General features: G+C 39.7%; 1 protein-coding gene across 3 annotated transcripts in view; it reads left to right on the top strand.

Annotated features, from left to right (window-relative positions):
- Positions 1-5,175: 5,175 nt before the first annotated feature.
- Positions 5,176-24,566, top strand: part of LOC307192803 (uncharacterized protein) — a 268,351-nt gene continuing 248,960 nt past the window's right edge. For all 3 annotated transcript variants that reach the window (XM_079934104.1, XM_079934105.1, XM_079934103.1), the window contains exons 1-2: positions 5,176-5,531; positions 9,088-9,175. The gene's annotated coding sequence lies outside the window, so the exon portion shown is untranslated. The remainder of the gene's footprint in view (positions 5,532-9,087; positions 9,176-24,566) is intronic.

The following is a 24,566-nucleotide window of genomic DNA, read 5'->3' as shown; positions in this document are numbered from 1 at the left end:
TGTGTATAACACATGTTCCAAACCACCTTGTCTGGGCTGTTGTGGACAAAGAAGTTTAAAAACCACTTAGGTTTTGGACGAGAACAAAAATTAGTTTCAGAATAACGTGTAATGCTCTCCCCTGTTTCTAAGATTCTGTTGCCCATTAATTCCTTCTCTTGTTTCCCTCCTCACATGATTCCTGTTTAATCATTTCATGTTTACTTCAATGTGAGCTTATATTAATTATGTAGCTCACCAGTCTGGTCACTAGGAAGGATGAACAGACATTTGATTTGGTAAAGGAACCCCGAGACAGCCTCATTTCTGGGCCTCCTTCCACCTCTGAGCGAATGCCAGTTTGTAATGAAAGTTTCTTTGGATACCACGCTTTCCTCTTAAAGTAATTAAAGCCTGCAGGTCTTAGCTACAAAGCTGGTTGATGCAACATGATTTAGCAGAGCATTTTGAGTTTACACAACGCTACGCTTGAAATGAAAGAATGGGATTGGCTCTTAGCTTCTTATTTGGATTTCTTTTGTGCCTGGCCCTGAAAGTGTGGTCACCCTCAATGTGGATTAGGACCACACTTAGGACCACCATACAAATCTCAGAGAGGCTTGTACTCCCACCTCGGTACTTGCTGAGACCTAATCAATGTGTCTCTGGCTGGTCACGGTACAGCCCATTTCATTGGGAACCTGCAGGCACCATTTGGGAGCCTGGCCAGGCGGCAACCTCAAGATTGGCTTGTTCTTTGATTGGGTTACTAGTCTGTGTGAAGACAGGTTTACTTAGAGAAAGAAAAAAAAAAAAAAGACCTGGTTGTAGCTCCACCCCTACAACTAGAAAGCCCTTAATCAGACCAATGGCAAACTTGTAAAAAGCAATATTTGGAAAAACAAGTGATGAGTTAAATGAACAGGCATGCATTTATGAAAATTTTCAAATCAGATACCCTAATCTCAGATTGAGTAAGGCAAAAGGGATTCTGAGTGTTCCTGAATCATGTCCCTCTAATATTATCAATGGGAAGTATTGTGAAAGGGAATTCAGAAGTCAGCCAACAATTTTGGAAGAGGAAGATAGTTGATAATCTGGGAAATCTGTTCATGAGTCATTAGATTCCAGAACTTGAGACTGGCTCAAGGAAGAGATTCCATATAAGAGACCACCCAGATGTTATTCAGAACAATGATTCTCAGCCCCAACTGTATCTTAGAATCACCTGGGGAGCTTTCATGTGAATATTTTCATAACTGGACCTTCTCCTAGAGATTCAGGGGACGGGGATAGGCATATTATAAAGATCCTTTAGGTGATTCCAAAGTGAAATCAGATAGAATCAGTGATTGAGAGTAGTTGGTCAGACGTACGAAAAGGGGAGGAAGAAAGATCCTTAAACATACAGCCTAGGTCAGCATCACTTGGATATGAAAATACAGATGGCTGCTCCTATCCCCAGAATTTCTGATTTATTAGGTCTTGGGTGTAAGTTCTGAGAATTTGAATTTCACACTAATTTCTGGGTCATCGTGATGCTGCTGGTCCAGGGCCATATTTTAAGTACCACTAGACTAGGTAAATAGTGGAGGAGAAAGGAGGCAAAACAGGCATGGTGGGCTCATGAGGGAGGCCCTAGGCTGAAGTGACACTGTGACAGCTCAGGGAATAGCAGCTGTGGTCAAGTGCTATGATCTAGAATCTTGCTACACAAACTAGGCCCCTCAGACCAGCAGCATAGCACCACCTGGACGCTTGTTAGAAAAGCAGAATCTCAGGCCACGCTCCAGAACTAGAATTGTTATTTTAACAAGATACTCACATAATTTGCACGTATTCTGAAGTTGGAGAATCTTACTAGTGGTACAATTACTATGATATCAGTGGTATGAAGCATTGGCTTCATATTGTAATTTTGGGGGGGGGTCTCATATCAGACCAATGAAATCTGAACCTCTAGGAGTAGAACCCAGTGTTAGTATTCTTAAAGCTCCCTGGATGAAACTTTGATAACCACTAATCTAGAATTTAATTTGAAACAGTATAGTCATTTGTTACTGTACTTCTCGTTTTTTCTTGACCTGCCATGAGTCAGAAAATAGAAAGATAAGGAAGCTACACACAGTGGATGGATGGACGTTCATATATCCAGCTGAGAGGTGAAAGGAACAGCAGAAGCGGGGAAGATGGTGCAGGGAATGACTAGGCCATATCGCTCTCACTTGCTTCATTAGGAGATGCTCACTGAATCTAGGCTGAACATGCAAAACCAATCTGCTGGCACTCCTCTGGGTTTCTGTACATCTCCTCCATGATGCTGTCTTCTCCCCAACTCCCCTGACTTGAATTGACCCCTTACTTGTACCTTTATGTTCCAGAACTTTCCAACACATAAATCTATCAGAGCTTTGATTTCTTCAGTGATCACTTCATTATTAAGTAGTGTATTGTTTAGCCTCCATGTGTTTGTATTTTTTACAGATCTTTTCCTGTAATTGATATCTAGTCTCATAGCGTTGTGGTCGGAAAAGACACTTGATACAATTTCAAGTTTCTTAAATTTACCAAGCCTTGATTTGGACCCAAGATATGATCTATCCTGGAGAATGTTCCATAAGCACTTGAGAAAAATGTGTATTCTGTTGTTTTTGGATGGAATGTCCTATACATATCAATTAAGTCCATCTCGTTTAATGTATCATTTAAAGCTTGTGTTTCCTTATTTATTTTCATTTTGGATGATCTGTCCATTGGTGAAAGTGGGGTGTTAAAGTCCCCTACTATGAATGTGTTACTGTTGATTTCCCTTTTTATGGCTGTTAGTATTTGCCTTATGTATTGAGGTGCTCCTATGTTGGGTGCATAAATATTTACAATTGTTATATCTTCTTCTTGGATTGACCCCTTGACCATTATGTAGTGTCCTTCTTTGTCTCTTCTAAAAGTCTTTATTTTAAAGTCTATTTTGTCTGATATGAGAATTGCTACTCCAGACTTCTTTTGGTTTCCATTTGCATGAAATATCTTTTTCCATCCCCTTACTTTCAGTCTGTATGTGTCTCTAGGTCTGAAGTGGGTCTCTTGTAGACAGCAAATATATGGGTCTTGTTTTTGTATCCATTCAGCCAATCTGTGTCTTTCGGTGGGAGCATTTAGTCCATTTACATTTAAGGTAATTATTGATATGTATGTTCCTATTCCCATTTTCTTAATTGTTTTGGGTTCATTATTGTAGGTCTTTTCCTTCTCTTGTGTTTCTTGCCTAGAGAAGTTCCTTTAGCAGTTGTTGTAAAGCTGGTTTGGTGGTGCTGAACTCTCTCAGCTTTTGCTTGTCTGTAAAGGTTTTAATTTCTCCATCAAATCTGAATGAGGTCCTTGCTGGGTAGAGTAATCTTGGTTGCAGGTTTTTATCCTTCATCACTTTAACTATGTCCTGCCACTCCTTCTGGCTTGCAGAGCTTCTGCTGAAAGATCAGCTGTTAACCTTATGGGGATTCCCTTGTGTGTTATTTGTTGTTTTTCCCTTGCTGCTTTTAATATGTTTTCTTTGTATTTAATATTTGACAGTTTGATTAATACGTGTCTTGGTGTATTTCTCCTTGGATTTATCCTGTATGGGACTCTCTGTGTTTCCTGGACTTGATTAACTATTTCCTTTTCCATATTAGGGAAGTTTTCAACTATAATCTCTTCAAATATTTTCTCAGTCCCTTTCTTTTTCTCTTCTTCTTCTGGAACCCCTAAAATTCGAATGTTGGTGCATTTAATGTTGTCCCAGAGGTCTCTGAGACTGTCCTCAGTTCTTTTCATTCTTTTCTCTTTATTCGCTCTGCAGTAGTTATTTCCACTATTTTATGTTGCAGGTCACTTATCCGTTCTTCTGCCTCAGTTATTCTGCTATTGATCCCATCTAGAGTATTTTTAATTTCATTTATTGTGTTCATCGTTGTTTGTTTCATCTTTAGTTCTTCTAGGTCCTTGTTAAATGTTTCTTGCATTTTGTCTATTCTATTTCCAAGATTTTGGATCATCTTTACTATCATTATTCTGAATTCTTTTTCAGGTAGACTGCCTATTTACTCTTCATTTATTAGGTCTCGTGGGCTTTTATCTTGCTCCTTCATCTGCTGTGTGTTTTTCTGTCTTCTCATTTTGCTTATCTTACTGTTTTTGGGGTCTCCTTTTTGCAGGCTGCAGGTTCGTAGTTCCCATTGTTTTCGGTGTCTGTTCCCAGTGGCTAGGGTTGATTCAGTGTGTTGTGTAGGCTTCCTGGTGGAGGGGACTAGTGCCTGTGCTCTGGTGGATGAGGCTGGATCTTGTCTTTCTGGTGGGCAGGTCCACGTCTGGTGGTGTGTTTTGGGGTGTCTGTGGACTTATTATGATTTTAGGCAGCCTCTCTGCTAATGGGTGGGGTTGTGTTCCTGTCTTGCTAGTTGTTTGGCATAGGATGTCCAGCACTGTAGCTTGCTGGTCGTTGAGTGAAGCTGGGTGCTGGTGTTGAGATGGAAATATCTGGGAGATTTTCGCCGTTTGATATTATGTGGAGCTGGGAGGTCTCTTGTGGACCAGTGTCGTGAAGTTGGCTCTCCCACCTCAGAGGCACAGCACTGACTCCTGGCTGTAGCAACAAGAGCCTTTCGTCCACACGGCTAAAAATAGGAAAAGGGGAAAAAATCATAAATCTTGCTCTCAAAGTCCACCTCCTTAAGTTGGGATGATTGGTTGCCTATTCATGTATTCCACAGATGCAGGTACATCAAGTTGATTGTGGAGCTTTAATCAGCTGCTCCTGAGGCTGCTGGGAGAGATTTCCCTTTCTCTTCTTTGTTCGCACAGCTCCCAGGGCTCAGCTTTGGATTTGGCCCTGCCTCTGCGTGTAGGTCGCTGGAGGGCGTTTGTTTTTTGCTCAGACAGGACGGGGATAAAGGAGCCGCTGATTCGGGGGCTTTGGCGCACTCAGGTGGGGGGGGGAGGGGCACGGCGTGCGGGGTGGGCCTGCGGCGGCAGAGGCCGACGTGACGTTGCAGAAGCCGGCGTGACGTTGCAGAAGCCGGCGTGACGTTGCAGAGGCCGGCGTGACGTTGCACCAGCCTGAGGCGCGCCGTGCGTTCTCCCGGGGAAGTTGTCCCTGGATCCCGGGACCCTGGCAGTGGCGGGCTGCACAGGCTCCCGGGAGGGAGGTGTGGAGAGTGACCTGTGCTCGCACACAGGCGTCTTGGTGGCGGCAGCAGCCTTAGCGTCTCCTGCCTGTCTCTGGGGTCCGCGCTTTTAGCCGCGGCTCGCGCCCGTCTCTGGAGCTCCTTTAAGCAGCGCTCTCAATCCCCTCTCCTCGCCACCAGGAAACAAAGAGGGAAGAAAACGTCTCTTGCCTCTTCGGCAGGTCCAGACTTTTCCCCGGACTCCCTCCCGGCTAGCCGTGGCGCAGTAACACCTTCAGGCTGTGTTCCCGGCGCCAACCCCAGTCCTCTCCTTGCGCTCCGACCGAAGCCCGAGCCTCAGCTCGCAGCCCCGCCCGCCCTGGCGGGTGAGCAGACAAGCCTCTGGGGCAGGTGAGTGCCGGTCGGCCCTGATCCTCTGTGCGGGAATCTTTCCGCTTTGCCCTCCGCACCCCTGTTGCTACGCTCTCCTCTGCGGCCCCGAAGCTTTCCCCCTCCGCCCCCCGCAGTCTCCGCCCGAGAAGGGGCTTCCTAGTGTGTGGACACTTTTCCTCCTTCACAGCTCCCTCCCACTGGTGCAGGTACCGTCCCTATCCTTTTGTCTCTGTTTATTTTTTTCTTTTGCCCTAACCAGTTACGTGGGGGGTTTCTTGCCTTTTGGGAGGTCTGAGGTCTTCTGCCAGCGTTCAGTAGGTGTTCTGTAGGAGTTGTTCCACGTGTAGATGTATTTCTGGTGTATCTGTGGGGAGGAAGGTGATCTCCGCGTCTTTCTCTTCCGCCATCTTCCCGGAAGCCCACTCATATACTTTGATTTCTGAAGAGATTTAGGACTGCTTTTATATTGACCAAGATTATTTGAAATCTAAAGACATAGCCTGCACATTACTGATTAAAAAGCTTTTTTATTGTAAGGGAAATGTTGGTTTGGTAGAATTATTCAAATTGCTTATTTATGCTTATTTACTTTTCTATATCTGAATTTTTACATTAATCTCACTTGCAAAAAAGTCATATATAATTTTGAAAATTCATTTTGTTTTTCTTAAATTTTCATTTGGTTACCTATAATGCTTAAGTGTAAAATGGCAATTTAGATGATAAATGATGGTATTAATTTTTCTTTGTCATATGAAGCCTATTCATCACCAGAGTGATAATAGTTTAATATAGAATTTCTCCTTTTAAACCTACAAAATAGCTCCTTAAATCAAATTATTTCTGTTTATGTTTTTGTTCTTTGTGAATAGCTAGAATATTTGCATGTAGAATATTTTCATTTATCTCTGGAATCTTAATTAGGGACCTTAATAAGTATATTAGAGTATTTTTTTTGGTTATTTTATTTCTATGCAATAGGAAATGTGATATTCACCCTCACCTTAAAGTGGGTAAATAATCAGTGCACTTGAACTTTCCATTTAGCTTATTGGGACAGGGTATTTTCAAGTATTCATAGCGTAAAATGTAATGCTATATACAGTTAAGCCCCACCCTGACAGAAGTGATGGAAATCATTAAGTTGTAAAGTTGTAATCCACTGAGCCAGTGACATCCTTTTCGAAAAAGAGAGGAGCAGCAGAGATCTCTCTGTAGAAATACGTGGCCAATGTCTAATTCTCACTGAGAATAGAAATTGGGATTTTACCCCATATTTCCTGTTTCTTTTCTTTTTCCTTACTGGTTATTAACCAATGAAGCCATATTATCTCTCAAAAATGGCCTGCTCAATCAAAAGAAGTTTCCTCCAGGTAGCTTATTTTAGTAGTTTTGAAAAAAAGCTTTTTCTTATTCTTTTAATTTCTTTTTATACACGTCTCTTTATTTCTTGTTTTCTCTATCATGAAGATCAACAGACTTCTTCCTCATATTTGTTTCCATTAATTTGAAAATGGTTCATATATTGGATATTTATTGAGCACTTATTATATGCCAGGTACTATTCTTGATACAATACATTATTATGACAGCGAAGATCCATTGTCTTCGTGATGCTTATATACCAGTCAGGGGAAGAGAGATGATAGGCAGTAATCATGGTTCACAGTAAATTACCTGACACTGTGGAAGGAAATACACGCTAAGGGGGGATAAAAAGGAACAATCTGAAGGGAATTACTTGGGTGAGTGTACGTATGTGTGTGTGGGAGTGTTGAAGAGTAGCTTACAATTTTTAAATGGATTAGTCAGGGTGATTCTCATTGAGGCAGTGATATGTGAGCAAAACCTTGAGGTAGAGTTGGGACATGCCTGGTATGTTCCAGGAATATCAACAAACCTGTATGATATGAGAGAGAGAGGGAGAGAGAGGTGAGTTGTCTTTTATCCTGAATGAAATGTGGAACCATTGCAAAGCTTAAAAGGACAGCTATGGCTGCTGGTTTGAGAATAGCTAGGAGAGGGGTCAAGATGGAAGCAAGGAGACCAGCTAGTTTATTGTTTCGGGGGGAAGATGGAAGTGGGTTGGACCAGAGGATTAACAGTAGAGGTGGTGAGAAGTTATAGAATTGTAGATGTATTTTGAATATGCAAGACAACAGGATTTCCTGACAGACAGAATGTGAGGTGTAAGTGCAATAGAGGGGTCAAGAAAAATACCTGGGTTGTTAAACTGTTCCTTTGACTCTTCTTCTGTGAGTCTGAATTACCCAGGCAGATTCTTCTTATGCTTGTGGAAAATGTTTCCATACCTTCAATACTTCCCATGGCTGTTTTCTGAAATTCTTCTGTTGTATTTTTTTAACATTCTATTAAAATGTTCATAATAAGTATGGGAAAACAATTCCCATAAAGAAGTTGCACAAGGGTAATCCAGAGGAAACTGGTTTCAATTGATGAAAATTTGGAGAGAGATAAGCACCATGTTCTCTGACAGGTAGGTGAAGAGAAGAAAAGGGGCCAATTTTGTTGGCAACTTCAGTTGTTGTGGAAATGGCTCTGTATCTTTGAGCATCATCAGAAATTATCTCAGATAGCATTAACCTTAATAAACACCTGGCCTTAGTCTGGACCTTCCTTTTAAGGACCTCCAGGCCCAGCCCTTACATTCTCATCTATACTATGACTAATTGTATTAGAGTCATGACTCTCATGGGTTGTTCCCCATGTAATAGAAGTCATTTCCTAAATGTCTTCCATCCCACCTATGAGAGACTATGGAAGATTCACAATATTCTATACCTGACCGTATGGCATCTCCAACATCAAGGCTGTAATATTTGTCATCAAAAGTGCATTCATTTTGCCAAGCACCTGTTTTGGAAATATGAATGTGAATGATGTTATGGAATAATTTTAGTAAAATGTGAATTTTGAGTTTGTTTAAGCATATTTCTTCCATAAACCAAAACATGTAGAAATACACAAAGCATACACACGGACACACCTCAGACATCTCCCAGGTAGCATTAACCTTGAAGGTTGTCTTTTCCTATTCTTTGAGTTTGTGATTTTTTTCTACATTAAATAAAAAAAAAAAACAACTCACCTCTTTCAACATCCCAGATGAATCTAAGCGTTTTGGTTCAAGTCGCCAAGCATATACAAAAGGAAAGCACTATTTATACTTGAAGACCTTAAATGGAAATTGCCAAATCCAGGTCCTTTTGGTGCCAGTAGTGACTGTTGTAGTAGCTTTAAACGTTGCTGCAATTTCCAAAACCCTTGGCTGTTGGGCAAAGTTGTGAGCACAGATGAGAAAGTATTTCCAGCAGTGATACAGAAGAAGTTAATTGAAGAAGGAGGCTACACGTTGGACCTAATTTTCAAATTTGATGAAACAGGTATCTACTATAGATGCATGCTTTGAACGACCTTCATCTCCACGACAGGAAAACATGCCCCAGGGTTTAAGGCTGCAACAGGTTGTTGAACTGTGATGTTCATGCCAACTCCCAAGTGAGATCAATGGGTTACATCTGTCCATATCTGCTGTTACAACTTTCTATTTCAGATCACCTTCCTTCCACCACTTCGAAATAATTCACAGGCTGCAACTCTTCCCAGCCCAAGTCCACAGCAAACTTCAAGTCTTTTCCAAGGTAAAGTGTCATATTTATTGTAGCATTTGTGCATTGCTTAACCATTGAACCTGTAGGAAACCCTGCTGCTGTTATTAGGTTCCTATCTTTTTTTTCCTATGAGTCACTGATTAACATTTTTTAGTGTTGTGTCCCTAATCCCATTTTACCCATAAATCATGCTTTTTTTTTCACAATTTAGCATAATGTGATGATTTTTAGGAATGCATATATGGCATTATTGCAGAACTGACAGTATGGGACAATAGCATATTTTTTTCTTGAAACAGAATGACTGTGTTAGCTGTTAAGAACTGATCTTTCAAATCGTTTGGTATGCATGGTCGAGTAGTCTCTATCTTCTGGGTCAGTTACAGAATTATAGAATGACATGGGATTTTTAGAAGTTATTTAATTAAAGTATGTCATTTAATGGAGAAACAATCTGAGAGAGGTCAAATGACTTCAGTAAAGTTACCTGGCAAGACAGTGACAGATCTAGGATTAGAGTCTGGGTCTCTTGATTCCTAGTTCAGTGCTCTTTCTTGTTCAGATTGGTTTAATGCTGTGGTTCTGACAGGCTAGTCTTTGAACCAGTAGCATCAGTATCACCTCCAAACTTGCTAGTGGTGTAAGTGCAGTGGGCCGGCCCAGCAGCCCTCTAGGTGATTTGAATGTACACTAAAGTCTGAGAGCCACTGGCTTAGATTACAAACCGCCCATATCTCTGTGACCCAGGAGACAAAGGAATAATAGAAACTGGATCTAAATTATTTAGCACAGTTTGAAAAGGTTACATTATTTTTGTGATTTTCATAGATTCAAAAGAAGTATTCTAAAAATACAGACAGTTCTAAGGTTTTGGTTTTATCCATTGAAACAAGTATATACAGCACACATACACAAAATAAGGCAGGTTCTAGATAATAACCTCCCTTTAGATAGTATTCAGAGCATAGAAAAAGTGAATTTTCTTCTTAACAGCTTGTTAAAAGTAAGCCACCAAAAAACCCAAATATATATGTGAAAATCTATATATGTGAAACTCTATTTGTGTGTGTGTGTGTATAGTTATAATGTTGGGAATAACAAAATAGCAATCAAAGAAACAGTTTAGTCAGACCGAATATTTTGTAGTGTACTGTGAACTAGAAAGACAGAGTTCCAATAGTTATGAGCTGTCTTTCCTATTTTCCCAACTGACCACTGGATATGAAGTTGTGTGAACCAGGAAGGTGGGGGACGTTTCCTTAAGTTCTTTACAATCTGTGGAATTTTCAGTGCTATTTTTCGTTTGTAAATATTAATGTTTTGGGCCAGTTTAGAACTTTAACTGGGGAACTTAGGCACATGAATGTTAGTCAAAAATTCACTTAGGAATCAATGTAAGAGGTTTTAGCTTTCCCTTAGTTAAAAGACACATTTTTCAGTCATAATAAATTTTTCATTTGCTTTTCCTCACTTACCTCACATGGAGCAACTCTAGGCCTTAATGCCTGTCAAAGATGCTAAGTGACAGGTGAGCAACTCAGCTAAGAGAGTGGTCTAGGCAGTGAAGGCACACTGGCCTTTGAAACCTGGATCACAGCTTCCTAGGTGGCCTTGGGCATGTCACCTAACCTCTTGGGAGTTTCAGTGTCCTTATCTGTAAAGTGGGGATAATGTAGCCCTCCCTTATGGGTTGTAGTGAGGATGAAATGATATCATATATGTAAAGCCTCAGTCCCTAATCAATCACCATGTTGTTAATACTTACATTTCCAATGAGTTTGATTTTTTTTTCCACCTCTGTGTAATTTTTTGAGGGATCTCAGGCTTTGGTCAGCTTCTCAGTGGTTTCTTTATGACTAGTTGTGTCATTTTTATCTCATTGGTTGTGCCTTTCTATTTGAAGTTGCTATTATTTATGTGCTAGTTATTTTTCCCCCTGGTTGTAATTTCCTTAGGGACTGGGATCATTGTCACCTACTACATTGGAACAGTGTCCTTCATATACTAGGTGCCCAATAAATATGGTGGAATGATTGAGAGAATAAACAAGTGAACAGTTCAGGTAGTGGGCACACTGAATAAGTAATAATGTTTGCTTCTTTTGGTAACAAAAATATCCTTTCATGACATTAATTCCCCTTGTGAATCAACCTATATTTTGTTCCTGGATACCTGACGAAGAAATGTAAACCCACACCGATGTGTTTATTGATACGTAAAGCCCATGTCAAGTTGAATCTGAAGGAAAATGAAGGATAGAAGTGTGACCGTATAAACAAATGGCGCTTGTTGTTTCATGTGAACCGCTATGTGACACTAATCCAGAAATGCATGCCAGGGGCCGTTGAAATATGCTATGCATTACTAGCAGGGATGTTTCTGGAACTGTACATGTGACAAGATTTATATACCAATGTTCTCAATCAGATTCTAGGGATCAATTAATCACACTATCAATAACAAAGAAACAGGTGTGCTTTCTAAAGACTTGTGCTTGCTAAAGGCAATCTTTTCCTCCCTACTGGTACTACCTTGTAAATGCAGTTTGGAATTTTTCTTCTGTTTGGTGCTAGGAAAATTGAAAGCTGAATTCTTGCTGGGATAAAGCAGGTATGGGCTTGTATTCATTGACCCTATGACTTTAACCACAGTCACTAGTGTAGTGCTTTGTGGGCTCCATTAGTTCATTTTAATGATGAAAACGGCAAGGCTTAGGGCCGCCCTGAACAGGCACTAAAAGGACCTTCACTGCTCTGGGTAGGACATATTTTAGTGGTCTGTTTAGTTTAGCTGGTGAATATAATATGGCCTTTCTATGAGTTTTTGGTTCAAGATATATATATATATATTTTTTTTTCTCATATTTCTCTTGAGTTTTTATTAAAAGGTTAGTAAAAGACTAATAAAAGCATGTAGATGGTAGGGATCTGCAGATAAGAGATGACAATGAATTTCTGGAAAACGAAAAATAGTTGAACTGCATTGGTTGATGAAGCAGGATCAAAAAAGTGATCACCTGGAGGAAGTGGCAGGGGGAGAGGGAACCAGTAGATCCAGCAACACCCCAGGGAGTTGATCAGTAGAAGAGAGCAGAATTGCAAATACAAGGTCTATTTGAAAGTTGAGAACAAAACCAGAGTTCTCCCCTGCCACCTCTTTTTCTCCTTCACACACAATGCTTACTCTTGCATGTAAAGGGATATGGGGAGGGGGTCTTCAGGCACAGATAGAGCCAACCCATAGATTATTAAAAATAATTTGATGATTCCACGAATTGTAACAAAAGTCCTTCCATTTTCATTTCTTTATTTATATGAACAATGTTTTTCAATGTGTATATCCAGAAAAATAGCAACCAAATTGAGGCTGAAATATATGTCAGTAATATTCTAAACAAATGAGCTGATTGAACAAAAACATCCCACACGCGGCTACTGCTTATACCTGTACAGATGCACTACTTCAAGGATGATGCTTATGCAGGCTTTGGGTTGAATGGCGCCCCCTGCAGTTGTGCAGGGCATAAGATGCTGAACTGAACGGAGGGGCCCTGTATCATTCCTTTTACTTAGGGGCATTTTTACATTTTGTGTTTGATAATTATGTATCAATAGCTGTTATATGCTGTATTTATACTTTTGCTCAATTGTGAACTAATTATAGCTTAATTGAGAAGAAAAAGTTAATAAAGGATTCTAGGATTATAGAATGCAGAAAAAAGTATAATTTCAATTTATATATATTTTTGTTGTAGATGAATATAGAGTGTTCAACAAAATATATGTTTATTCAAGCACCAATATATAACAAAGAAGAATATAACAATAAATTTCCGTAGGGGAAGTGAAATAGAAATAGGAGTCCAAGTTGAAAAAGGAATGTTACAAGTTATCAACAATAAAGAAGAGCTAGTTCATGTATTTTGAAAATGGGCAATAGAGGGTATAGAATATTGCATATAGATTCCATTGGATACATTTATGAGATCTGTAAAAGTGATGTAACAGAGTTATTTAAAAATTTCAGTATTTACAGTATACCAGAAATTACATTTGTAGCAAGTGTTTACTTTATGATGAAACATTTTGTATGTGAACCCAAAGTCATCTAAAGGATACCTAGTTTTTCAGAGTTCTTTTTGGGAATATGACAACAAACAAAATATAATTAAAATCCTTGGAATGGTGGACAGTCAGGCATTTATCAATAGGAGGAAACTGAAGAGATTCTTCTTTAAATGTTTTGAAGCAGTTGTCTGAGAATATTTGGACAAGTTTTACAGATCCTGGGGCTTTATGCTCACATGTAAGAGGACAGTTTAATGGCTGCCTCCTTATCTTTCTGTCCTGAAGTTATGGCTGTCTACCTTAAAAAGAGGTTGCACTCGCATACATAATTTGTTAGCCTTTCAATTCTCTTGTACTTAAATGTAGATGGTCAACCAAGGATTGTCAAATATTTGAGGAAAAACAGCAGTATGAAATGGAAAGACTGTGAAAAGCAAACTAAAAAACTTATCCTGAGCAATGGAGGCAATTAAGATAGTGGAGAAATTACAACAAAACAAATCAAAACAAACTCTCCTTGGAGAAATAAAAGAAGGTATTGCATTCCTAAAACAATAATAGGATGCCAAAAAGAAAATCAGATAGCAAAAAGAACTCTTAGAAATTAAGTCTAACTGGAAACTAAAAAAAAAAAAAAAAGACTCAATAAAAGAGTTGTAAGACAAAGTTAAAGAAATGTTCCAGGATGTAGAAAAAAAAAGCTGTCAGAGATTTAGAAAATACGGGAAAGATAGTTAAATGAAGCAGAGATTCCACCCAGGGAATCAAATATTTGATGAATTGAAGTTTCAGAGAAAGAGAGGAACAAAAAAGAAGATTGATGGGGAAGTGAGAATCATAAACATTAGATGAAAGGGCCATTTAACCTTGATGCCAAATCCATTCTCCTTTGAGTAGCACAGGGGTCATGACATTGTAATAAGAGGAAAAATAATTTATCGACCAACATAGTCTTGCCATAAGTTTTATTAATACAGTCACAATTATAAAGCTTATCAGGTTTTGGTTGTTAGAATCAATTTATAGACAAAGCAAAAAAAATGCTATAATTATTATGGTTATAACAGAATGTACATTTCCATTCTTGAAAAAAAGTGAATATAGTTGAAAGAGATTTGGAGGTAAAAGATTGAAAGAAAGGTGTAGGAGGGATGTGGACCCTAAGATGCTCATCTTATAAAAGTAGGAAGTGATGAGATACTCTTTTTATGTTATGGAATAATAGAGGTTCAGTATTATTCAATGTAACCATTAGAAGGTATGACAATCATGGAATCCAATTAACGTCCATAATTTGAAGTGATGCAGAGAGAAGGGGAAAGGAGAAGAGTATAAATGAGTTACATTTTAATCATGCATAGCATACTAGTTTGCTAGGACTGTCATAACAAAGTACCACAAGGAGAATCTGTTCCACTCTTTTCTTCTAGCTTCTGGTAGCTTTAGGTGTTCCTTGGCTTGTAGACGGCGTTCCTCCTGTGTCTTCACGTAGTCTTCCCTCTATGCATAGCTGTCTTTGTGTCCAAATTTCCCTTGTATAAAGGTACTCCAAGATTTCTGTCCCCTGGATATTTAATCAAACACTAATATAGGTACTGCTGTGAAGGGATTTTGCAATAATTAAAGTCCCAAGTCGGTTGATTGTAAGATATAATCCAGGTAGGCAAATCTAATCACATGCGCCCTTTAGAAGCAGAAAGTTTTCTCTGGCTGGTTGTAGAAGTGGAAGTCAAAGAGATTCAAATTATGAGAAGGATTCGATATACTATTGCTGTCTTACAGACAGGAGGGCCACATGATAAGAAGTGTGGTTACCTCTAGAAGCTGAAAATGGTTTCCAACTGACAGCCAGCAAGAATTCAGGACTTTGGTCCTATGGGTGCAAATGACTGAATTCTGACATTAATGTCAATAAGCTTAAAAAAGGACCTCAAACCAGATGAGAATATAGCCAGCTGACATCTTGATCTCAGTCTAAGCAGAGAACCCAGCCATGCCATGCCAGATTTTTGATCTATAGTAATAAATGGGTGCTGTTTCAAGCTGCTGAGTTTTTGGTGATGGTTATGTCACAATGAAAAACTAATACAAGTATCTTTTTTTTTTTTTTTTTTTTTTGCGGTACGCGGGCCTCTCACTGTTGTGGCCTCTCCCATTGCGGAGCACAGGCTCCGGACGCGCGGGCTCAGCGGCCATGGCTCACGGGCCCAGCCGCTCCGCGGCATGTGGGATCTTCCCGGACCGGGGCACGAACCCGTGTCCCCTGCATCGGCAGGCGGACTCTCAACCACTGCGCCACCAGGGAAGCCCACAAGTATCTTTTAAAGAGCATAAAATTTTAATCTGAAGGCCAATTTTCCCATTTTTTCAATGGCTCATTCTTTTGGTGTTATACCTAATTGTAAATAGGACAATGTCACAAACATTTTCTTTTATGTTTTCTTCTAGAATTTTTATAGTTTTAGCTCTTACATTTAGATCTATGATCCATTTTGAGTTAATTTTTGTGGATGGTATTAGGTAAGGATCCCTATTAGTTCCCTTGGGCTGCCATAACAAAAGACCATGACAGACATTTATTCTCTCCCAGTTCTGCATTTAATTTTTCAGTTACTTCAGAAGTCTGCAATTAAGATATCAGCAGGGCTATGCTCCCTTCAAAGACTCTAGAGAAGAGTCTTTTCTTGCCTCTTCTGGTTTCTGGTGGTTGCCAATAACCCTCCGTGTTCCTTGGCTTGTGGCAGCATAACTCCAATCTCTGCCTGAACCTTCAAATGGACTTCTTCATTGTGTCTCCATGTGTGCTCTCTCCTCCCCCTTATAAGGATACCCAGCATTGGCTTTAAGGCTCACCCTGATCCAGTATATCCTCATCTTAACTAATTATATCTGCAAACACCTTATTTTCAAATAAGGTCACATGCTGAGGTTCCAGGTGGACCTGAATTTTGGAGGGACACTGTTCAACCCAGTACTGGATATAAGTTCATTCTTTTGTTTTGTTGCTGAATTTGGTTTACTAACACTTTGTTAAGGATTTTCACATTTATGTTGATAAAGGGTATTGATCTGTAGTTTTCTTTCCTTGCAGAGTCTTTGCCTGGCTTTGGTATCATAAAATAAAATTGGCAACTGTTCTTTCCTCTTTTATTTTCTGAAAGAGTTTGTGAAGAATGGTTACTATTTGAATATTTGATCAAATTCAGTCCACTGATGTCATTTGGACCTGGGCTGTTTTTTTTTTTTTAATGGGAATATTTAAAATTACTAATTTAAATTCTTTACTTCTTTACTTGTTTTAAGTACATTGAATTTCTATTTTTTTTCTTGAACCAAGTTGGGTAATTTCTAGATATTTGCCCTTTTTCTCTAAGTTTTCTAATTTATTAGTATAAGGTCATTCAGAATATTCCCTTGTAGTCTTTTAAACTTTGATTAGCGTCTATAGTGATGTCCCACTTGCATTGCTAATTCTTATAACTTATGTCTTTTCTCTTTTTTTCTTGGTCAGTCTGGTTTAAGTTGTATCAATTTTGTTGATATTTTAAAAGAACTGACTTTTGGTTTCAATAAATTTCTCTATTGTTTCTCTTTTTTATTGATTTTCACTTTAATTTAAATTTTTCCTTTTTTTCTTGCTTTGAATTTAATTTGTTCTCTTTTTTTAGTTCATTAAAGTGAAAATGTAGGGCTCCCCTGGTGGCGCAGTGGTTGAGAGTCTGCCTGCCGATGCAGAGGACACGGGTTCGTGCCCCGGTCCGGGAAGATCCCACATGCCACGGAGCGGCTGGGCCCATGAGCCATGGCTGCTGAGCCTGCGGGTCCGGAGCCTGTGCTCCACAACGGGAGAGGCCACAACAGTGAGAGGCCCGCGTACCGCAAAAAAAAAAAAAAAAAAAAAAAGTGAAAATGTAGATTAATGATTTAAGACCTCCTTTTATAATGCAGCTATTTTAAGCTATAAATTTCTCTTTAAACACTGTTTGCTGCATCCCATGTTTTTTGATATCTTGTGTTTTCAGTTTAGTTCAGTTAAAATTATTTTTTAAGTTCATTTGCAGTTTCTTTGAACCTTGAGTTATTTAGAGTGGGTTGTTTCATTTTCAAATATTTATAGATTTTCAATTTTTGTTGTTTTTGATTTCTAATTTAATTCATTTGATGTCAGAGAACATACTCTGAATTACTTTAGTTCTTTAACTTTTTGATACTTATTTTATGGCCTAGCATATGGTATCTCCTAGAGACTATTCCACGTGCACTTAAAAGATGTTTATTCTGCTGTTGTTGGTTAGATGTTCTCATAAAACTCAGGTAAGTCAAGTTGGTTAGTAGAGGCATTCTTCTATATCCCCTTTGATTTTCTTTCTAGTCCTGTCAGTTGCTGAGAGTGTCCGATTATGTTGTTGAATTACTTCTTCTTTCGCTGTCCGTCTCATTTCATGGATTTTGATGCTCTGCTGTTAGGTCATTATTTTTTCAGGTATCTTCTCTACCCCTTTATATTTCTTATCTCTTCCTAGGACTCTCATGACAGGTATGCTGCTTATGCTTGATATCTCATAGGTCTCTGAAGCTCTGTTCATTTTTCTCCACGTTTTTCCTTTCTCTTCTTCAAATTGGATAATTTCTATGGATATATCTTTAATATTCTTAATTCCTTCTCTACTATCTCATTTCATGAGTTGTTGAACCCATCTAGTGAATTTTTCATTGTAATCATTACGTCTTTCAATTCTGGAATTTCCATCTGACCGTTTTTATAGTTTCTTTTTTTTTTTTTTTTTTTTAAGATTTCTTATATTTGAGTCTGTTAATACATTTTCCTTGAATTTTTTAGCCATGGTTTCTTTGAATTCTTTGAACATTTTATAAAAAATGCTTTGAAGTCTTTGTCTACTGAATACAACTTCCTTACCCGCTCAGAGTTAATTTTTGTTGACAGCTTATTTTCCTGAATATAGGTCACATTTTTCTACTTCTTCACTGTCCTATAAATTTTTGTTGAAAACCTGAATCTTAGATAATATGGTGCAGCAAATATGATTTTGAGTTTTTGCCTCGAGGATGACTATTGCTGCTGTTTTGTTTTCGTTGTTTGGCTTGTTTTCATTTATTTTGTTTTTAGTAATGTTTCTGAACTTAATCTGTTGAATCTGTCTTCCCTGTGATGTGTGGCTGCTTCTGTCTCTGCTCAGTTTTTTAAAAACTTTAATAAACAGTCTTAGCTTGGCTTTATAGAGGCTCCTCCGTGTCTGCATAGCACGGTGGTCAACCAGTGATGGTCCACAGACACCTTGAGTCTGTAAGATCTCCCTCCTCTGCTGATGGATCTGGGTGTGGGACTGGGAACATGTTTAAAATTCAGTTTTCAAAAATTCACAGACTTACTTTCTGCCAGGTCCTCCTGGGTCTTTCCTGCAGATCTGCATAGCATCCAAGTCAACTGGGGATGTGCAGGTAGCTTGGGTATTCTTGAGTCTTCCCTGCACATGTACGCAGCCTTCCGGTCAACAGGGATCCATGGAGTACCCATTTAGCCCTTCTTTGGCTCTCTCAACTCCAGGATCTCCTTGTCAATTTTCTGATGAGTTGAATGGTCTACTGCTCACCCCAAGTGGGACTGCAACTCAGGGTAATAGAGCCATGGGCTGTCATCACTTGTTTCCCACTGATTTTGCTACTCTCACTCACAGTGTAACTGAGTATGGGTTTTCTGTCCTCAGCACCAAAATCCCCTTCCACAACAGTGAAACTGCTGGTTTTTATTGCCAGTCCTTCCTTGGAAGCACTACTACATTGGCCCAGCTGGAGTGGTGTGAGGGGGCACTGCAGATACTGGAGCAACCTTGGGCAAGGATGTACCCACAGTACTTTCCTTAATTTCTGCAGTTTTCCACAAATGCATGTTTCTCCATCTGTTGTTCGCCTCTGGTCTTTTTCCAGAGACTGAATTTATTGTTTTAGATCTTTCCCCCTTCCAAATTTAGATTGTTTCTTGGGGGCTAGGATTTGACCATCTCTTCATTCTGCCATATCCATATCCCTCATCATCATTTTTGGAAGATATTTTCCTTGGCTATAGAATTTTTAAACTTAGTTTTGTTTTTCTTTCTGCACTTTAAAGATGTCTGTCCACACTCTTCTGGCTTGCAGAGTTTCTGATGAGAAGTCTATTATAATTCTTAACTTTGTTCCTCTATGTGTGATATGCCTGTTTTCTCTGATTAGCTTCAAGATTTCGTCTTTGCTGTTGGTTTTCAGTGGTTTGTATATGATGTGTGTACATGTGTGTGTTTTATCCTACTTGGTGTTTTCTGAACTCCTTTGATCTCTGCTTTGGTGTCTGTAATTAATTTGAGGGAATTTTTAGTCATTATTCCTTTGATGATTTTTTTGCCTATCTGTCTTTTTTTTCTATATTCAAAATTACAGGTGTGGTAATTTTGGAATTTTCCTACTACTTGGAATTTTGGAATTTTGGAATTTTCCTACTACTTTTGGATACTCTGCTCTATTTTGTTTTGTTTTGTTTTTTTGCTGTCTTTTTATCTTTCTGTTTTAATTTGGGTAATTTCTGTTGCTGAGAGATTGAGTTCAACTGATTTTATTCTCAGTTGTACTGAGACTACTAATAAGTCTATTGATGGCATTCTGCATTTCTCTTACCATATTGTTCATTTCTACATTTCCATTTGATTATTATTCTATCTCTCTGCTGAAATTCCTCATATATTCATTATGTTGCCCACCTTTTATATTAGAGCTTTTAACACATTAATTACATGTTTTCTTCCATCTTTATTGAGATATAATTGACATATAACACCATGTAATTTTAAGGTATACAGAATGATGGTTTGATATACACAGATTTTGCAAAATGATTACCGCAGTAAGGTTAGTTAACACATCCATCACTTCACATACTTACCTTTTTTTGGTAATGAGAACTTTCAAAATCTACTCACTTAAGTTTCAAGTAAAAAATACATTACTGTATTTTTACCATGTACTGTATATTTACCAGTACTGTATATTTACCATGCTATAAGTTAGATCACATAACTTATTTATTTTAGAACTGGAAGTTTATACACTTTGACCACCTTCAGCCGTTTCCCCGACATCCATACTTCCACCCCAGCAGTGACAAATCTACTTTCTGTTTCTGTGGGGTTTTTTCTTTTTTTCAGATTCCATATATAAATGAGATCATAGATTATTTGTCTCTGTCTAAATTTCCTTCCTTTTTATGGTTGAATAATATTCCATTGCATATATGAGCCACATCTTCCTTGTCCCTTCATCTATTGATGGACATTTAGGTTGTTTAGATGTCTTAGCTATTGTAAATAATGCTGCAGTAAATATGGGGTTGCAGATGCTTCTTTGACATAGTGATTTCGTTTCCTTCAGATATATACCCAGATGTGAGATGGCTGGATCATATGGTAGTTCTATTTTAATTTTTTGAGGACCCTCCATACTGCTTCCCATAGTGGCTGCACCAATTCACATTCCCACCAACAGAGCACAAGGGTTCCTTTTTCTCCACACCCTCACCAACACTTGTTATCACTTGTCATTTCGATAACAGCTTATCAAACAGGTGTGAGGTGATACCTCACTGTGATTTTTTTTTTAAATTATTTATTTATTTATTTATTATCTATTTTTGTCTGTGTTGGGTCTTCATTTCTGCACGAGGGCTTCTTCTAGTTGCGGCAAGTGGGGGCCACTCTTCATCGCGATGCGCGGGCCTCTCACTATCGCGGCCTCTCTTGTTGCGGAGCACAGGCTCAGTAGTTGTGGCTCACGGGCCTAGTTGCTCCCGTGGCATGTGGGATCTTCCCAGACCAGGGCTTGAATCCGTGTCCCCTGCATTGGCAGGCGGATTCTCAACCACTGTGCCACCAGGGAAACCCCCTCACTGTGGTTTTGATTTGCAGTTACCTGATGATTGGTGATGTTGATCCCCCTTTCATGTACCTGTTGGTCATTTGTATGTCTTCTTTAGAAAAATGTATATTCAGGTCTTTTTCTCATATTTTAATTGATTTTTTTTCACTATTGAGTTACATGAGTTCCTTATATAATTTGGATATTAACCCCTTATCTGATATATGACTTTCATGCAATCCAGTAGGTCACTGGCTGTGGTTTGCTGTTGGGGGTGATTGCTAATTTGGCTCTCTGGTCAGGTGGGGCCTCCAGCTGTATCCACAGTTGAGTTGGCTTGGAGACCATGCTCTACAGTTAGACAAAGTTGCTGTCTGTAATCCCGGGTTGGGTGGCATCGCAGGCTATGTGCTCTGTGACTCCGTGCCTGGGCAAAGCCACAGTCTGTATTCAACAACCAAGCAGGGCCATATGCTGGGCTCCACTGCTGAGTGGGGTTGTGTGCTGGACTCTGAAGCTGAGCATTACTGTAGACTGGGCTCTGAGGCTGCTCTGGGTCATTATTTAGGCTCCGTGATTATGCAGGGTCAGGGTCAACAATTGGGCAAGGCTGCTGGCTTGGGTCGCTGCCCATCTAGGTTATAGGATGTGCTCTGCACCTACTGGGCATTTGTGGCATGTTTCCCAATGGGGCAGGACTGGAGGTTATGCTCGGAAGTTGGGTGGGACTGCAAGTTTGTACCCGTGCTTGGTGGGCCATAGGATGTGCTCCATAGACACTTAGCTCTTTGGCTTGGGATTCGAACAGACAGAACTGTCAACTGAGCTCTCTGCCCACATGGGACCACCCAGCTTGGCTGTGAAAATGGGCAGAGCTGCTAGCTGGGATCTCTTCTTGGACACTGTGGTGAGCAGGAACCTGGTGCCAACAAGGTCTGAGCAGCGGTTGCTATAAGCTCTGACACCTTCTCCATCTCTATTTGATCCCCAGTGGCTGAGCTCCAAAGGTTCCCCCAGTGATTCCCATGAGGGTCAGACCCAAGTGAGTCTCCCAGGAAACATCCCTCAATGCTGGAGAAGCTGAATATCCACCTTGGGTTCTCTTTTTCATCCTGGGGAAACTGTAGGCCCAGGGGAGCCCTCGGTTAAGCATTGTGTCGGCCTGGGGGAGGGCTGATGCAGTCAGTGAAACCGCTCCTCTTGTCTTTGTAATGCTGTCCTTCTGGATCTCTGTTGTCCAGGGGTATATTTCAGCCTCACCCTCTGGGTTTTGGGATTTTCACAGTGGTGTCTGGTCCATGGATAGTTGCTATCTTCTTGTAAAGGAGAACTGAAGTCAGGAATCACCTATGTTGCCATCTTGATGACGTACGTCACTCTATCTAGTTATATTATTTAAAATTCTCTCTCTGGTAGTTCTGACATCTGGGTCAGATCCAAGTCGGATTCTGTTGATTGCTTTGTCTTCTTGGCAGGGTGTTTTGTTTTTCTTTGCTTTTTCACTTGTCACCTAACAGTGTTTGAAAGCTGGTTATCTAGGGTAGAACAGTAGAGACTGAAGTAGGTATTATTCATGCCCAGAAATGGCATACCTTTTATTTTGTTAGTCTTTCCATGTGGGAGGTTGATCCGTCTCATGAGTACTTGAACTGGGCTTGGTTAGGGTTAGGGTTATCATCAGTGTACCACAGACTTAGCTCCTGTCTTAGTCTTAGTTTTAACTTGTGCTTAGAATGATGGCTGGTTTTCAGAGAAGGTTCCTCAGTGTCTGCTCAAGCCTCAAGTTTGAGTTTTTCCATTGTGACTGCACTTGAGGGAGCATGTCTCCATAGCCTCCACTCTCCCAGCTGGACACTGATGGTACTTGCTGCTCGGTGCCTGGTAGCCTCATGGTAAGCTGAGCAGGTATTCTTCTCAGGAAGGAGCTGTGTCTCTGTGCCCCAAGGATGGGGTCATCTCAGATCCTGCCCCTCTTTCTTAGGTAGGAGACTTTTAAGAGTTTGGTCCAGGATGTTTTCTTGCCCCTACTCCAGGGCTAGAGGGTATATTTGTGTTCTCTTCTCTCAGCTGCAATGGGTCTTAACCTTGGCCGGGGGCAACAGGGTTTACTGACATTCTCCGGAAAATGAAGGCTTTTGTTCCTGAAGGGAGATAAAGGTGGAGTATCCAGGTGGGCCTTTGCAGTTTTCTACAGTGGCTCTATTCCATCACAAGAGAGGTTTTCTCTGATTCTCAACGGCAGCTTTATTGACATTTTGGATTGGATGGTTCTTTGTTGTAGGGAGTTAGTCTATGTATTGCAAAATGTTTAGTAGTGTTCCTGGCCTCTAACTACTGGGCACCAGTAGCATCCTTCCAGCTATGGAAATAAAATTGTCTCCAGACATTGCCAAATATCCTCTTGGAGGTATAATTGCCCCTAATTAGAACCACTGCTCTGAACTCTCACCTTGCACCCAGTTTTCTCCTGAGAACCCAGGAGGTCCATGGAGAAGAGCCTGTGAACATTTGTGAATTACCCTTGTGTCTGAAGATCCCACAAGTTCTATATTCTCACACTAGGTGACATTCAGACCTGGTTAACAATTTCAGAAGTTTGTTAAAAATGTTTAGCTGAATTCTCCTTACTGGCTTCTGAGGGGTTCCATGTCTGCTCCAGTAAGCAAGTGCTTGCAGCCTGTTACTCCTTAGAGGCATTGGTCTTTCCTTAGATTTTGGATTAGTTGGTTATGCTGTGACTTCAGCTGCCTGGTGGGTTTCATAAAAGTTGTGAATTTGCAGACATTCAGGATTTTTTTTTTTTTTTTTTTTTTGCTTTATGTTTGGCAACAACATCCTTTCCAGCTTTCTATACCTTAAGTGGAAGCTGGAAGTCTGTCATATATAATTTTAAAATTTTCTCAACTATTATGCACAGAAATTGGAGACTTTCAGAGGTTAAGCAACTTCCGCATGTGCAAGAGATTTGCGCCAGTGTCTTTCTAGCTGTAAACACAAGTTCATTCCACAGTGTTACTCTGACTCTTTATTTAAGTGATAGTGTGTTAGGTTTAACTAGTGACTTTCCCAGGTAGGTTTTATATTCCCCTTTTAATTTATGCTCTAATATAGATTTAGATTGTAGTACAGAAAACTACTGGGCAGAATGAGAGAGGAGTGCTAGTAGACCAGTTTGTTATTATGGGTGTCAGCCTACTCTCATGTCTCTCCCAGAGGTATCAAATTCAGATGTCTGTAGAGGCCAGGCAAGAAATATAAATGAGTGAAGTGTGCTGGGTCTGTGATCACTATCATTTTCCTTGACACTTGTGGCTTTACTTTTTTTTTTTTTTTTTTTTATTAACATCTTTATTGGGGTATAATTACTTTACAATGGTGTGTTAGTTTCTGCTTTATAACAAAGTGAATCAGTTATACATATACATATGTTCCCATATCTCTTCCCTCTTGCG

The sequence above is a fragment of the Stenella coeruleoalba genome (genome assembly GCF_951394435.1).
Source record: "Stenella coeruleoalba genome assembly, chromosome: 10".
Taxonomy (NCBI): domain Eukaryota; kingdom Metazoa; phylum Chordata; class Mammalia; order Artiodactyla; family Delphinidae; genus Stenella; species Stenella coeruleoalba.
Note: the sequence above shows the minus strand (reverse complement) of the source record. Positions and strands in the feature narration are given on the sequence as shown.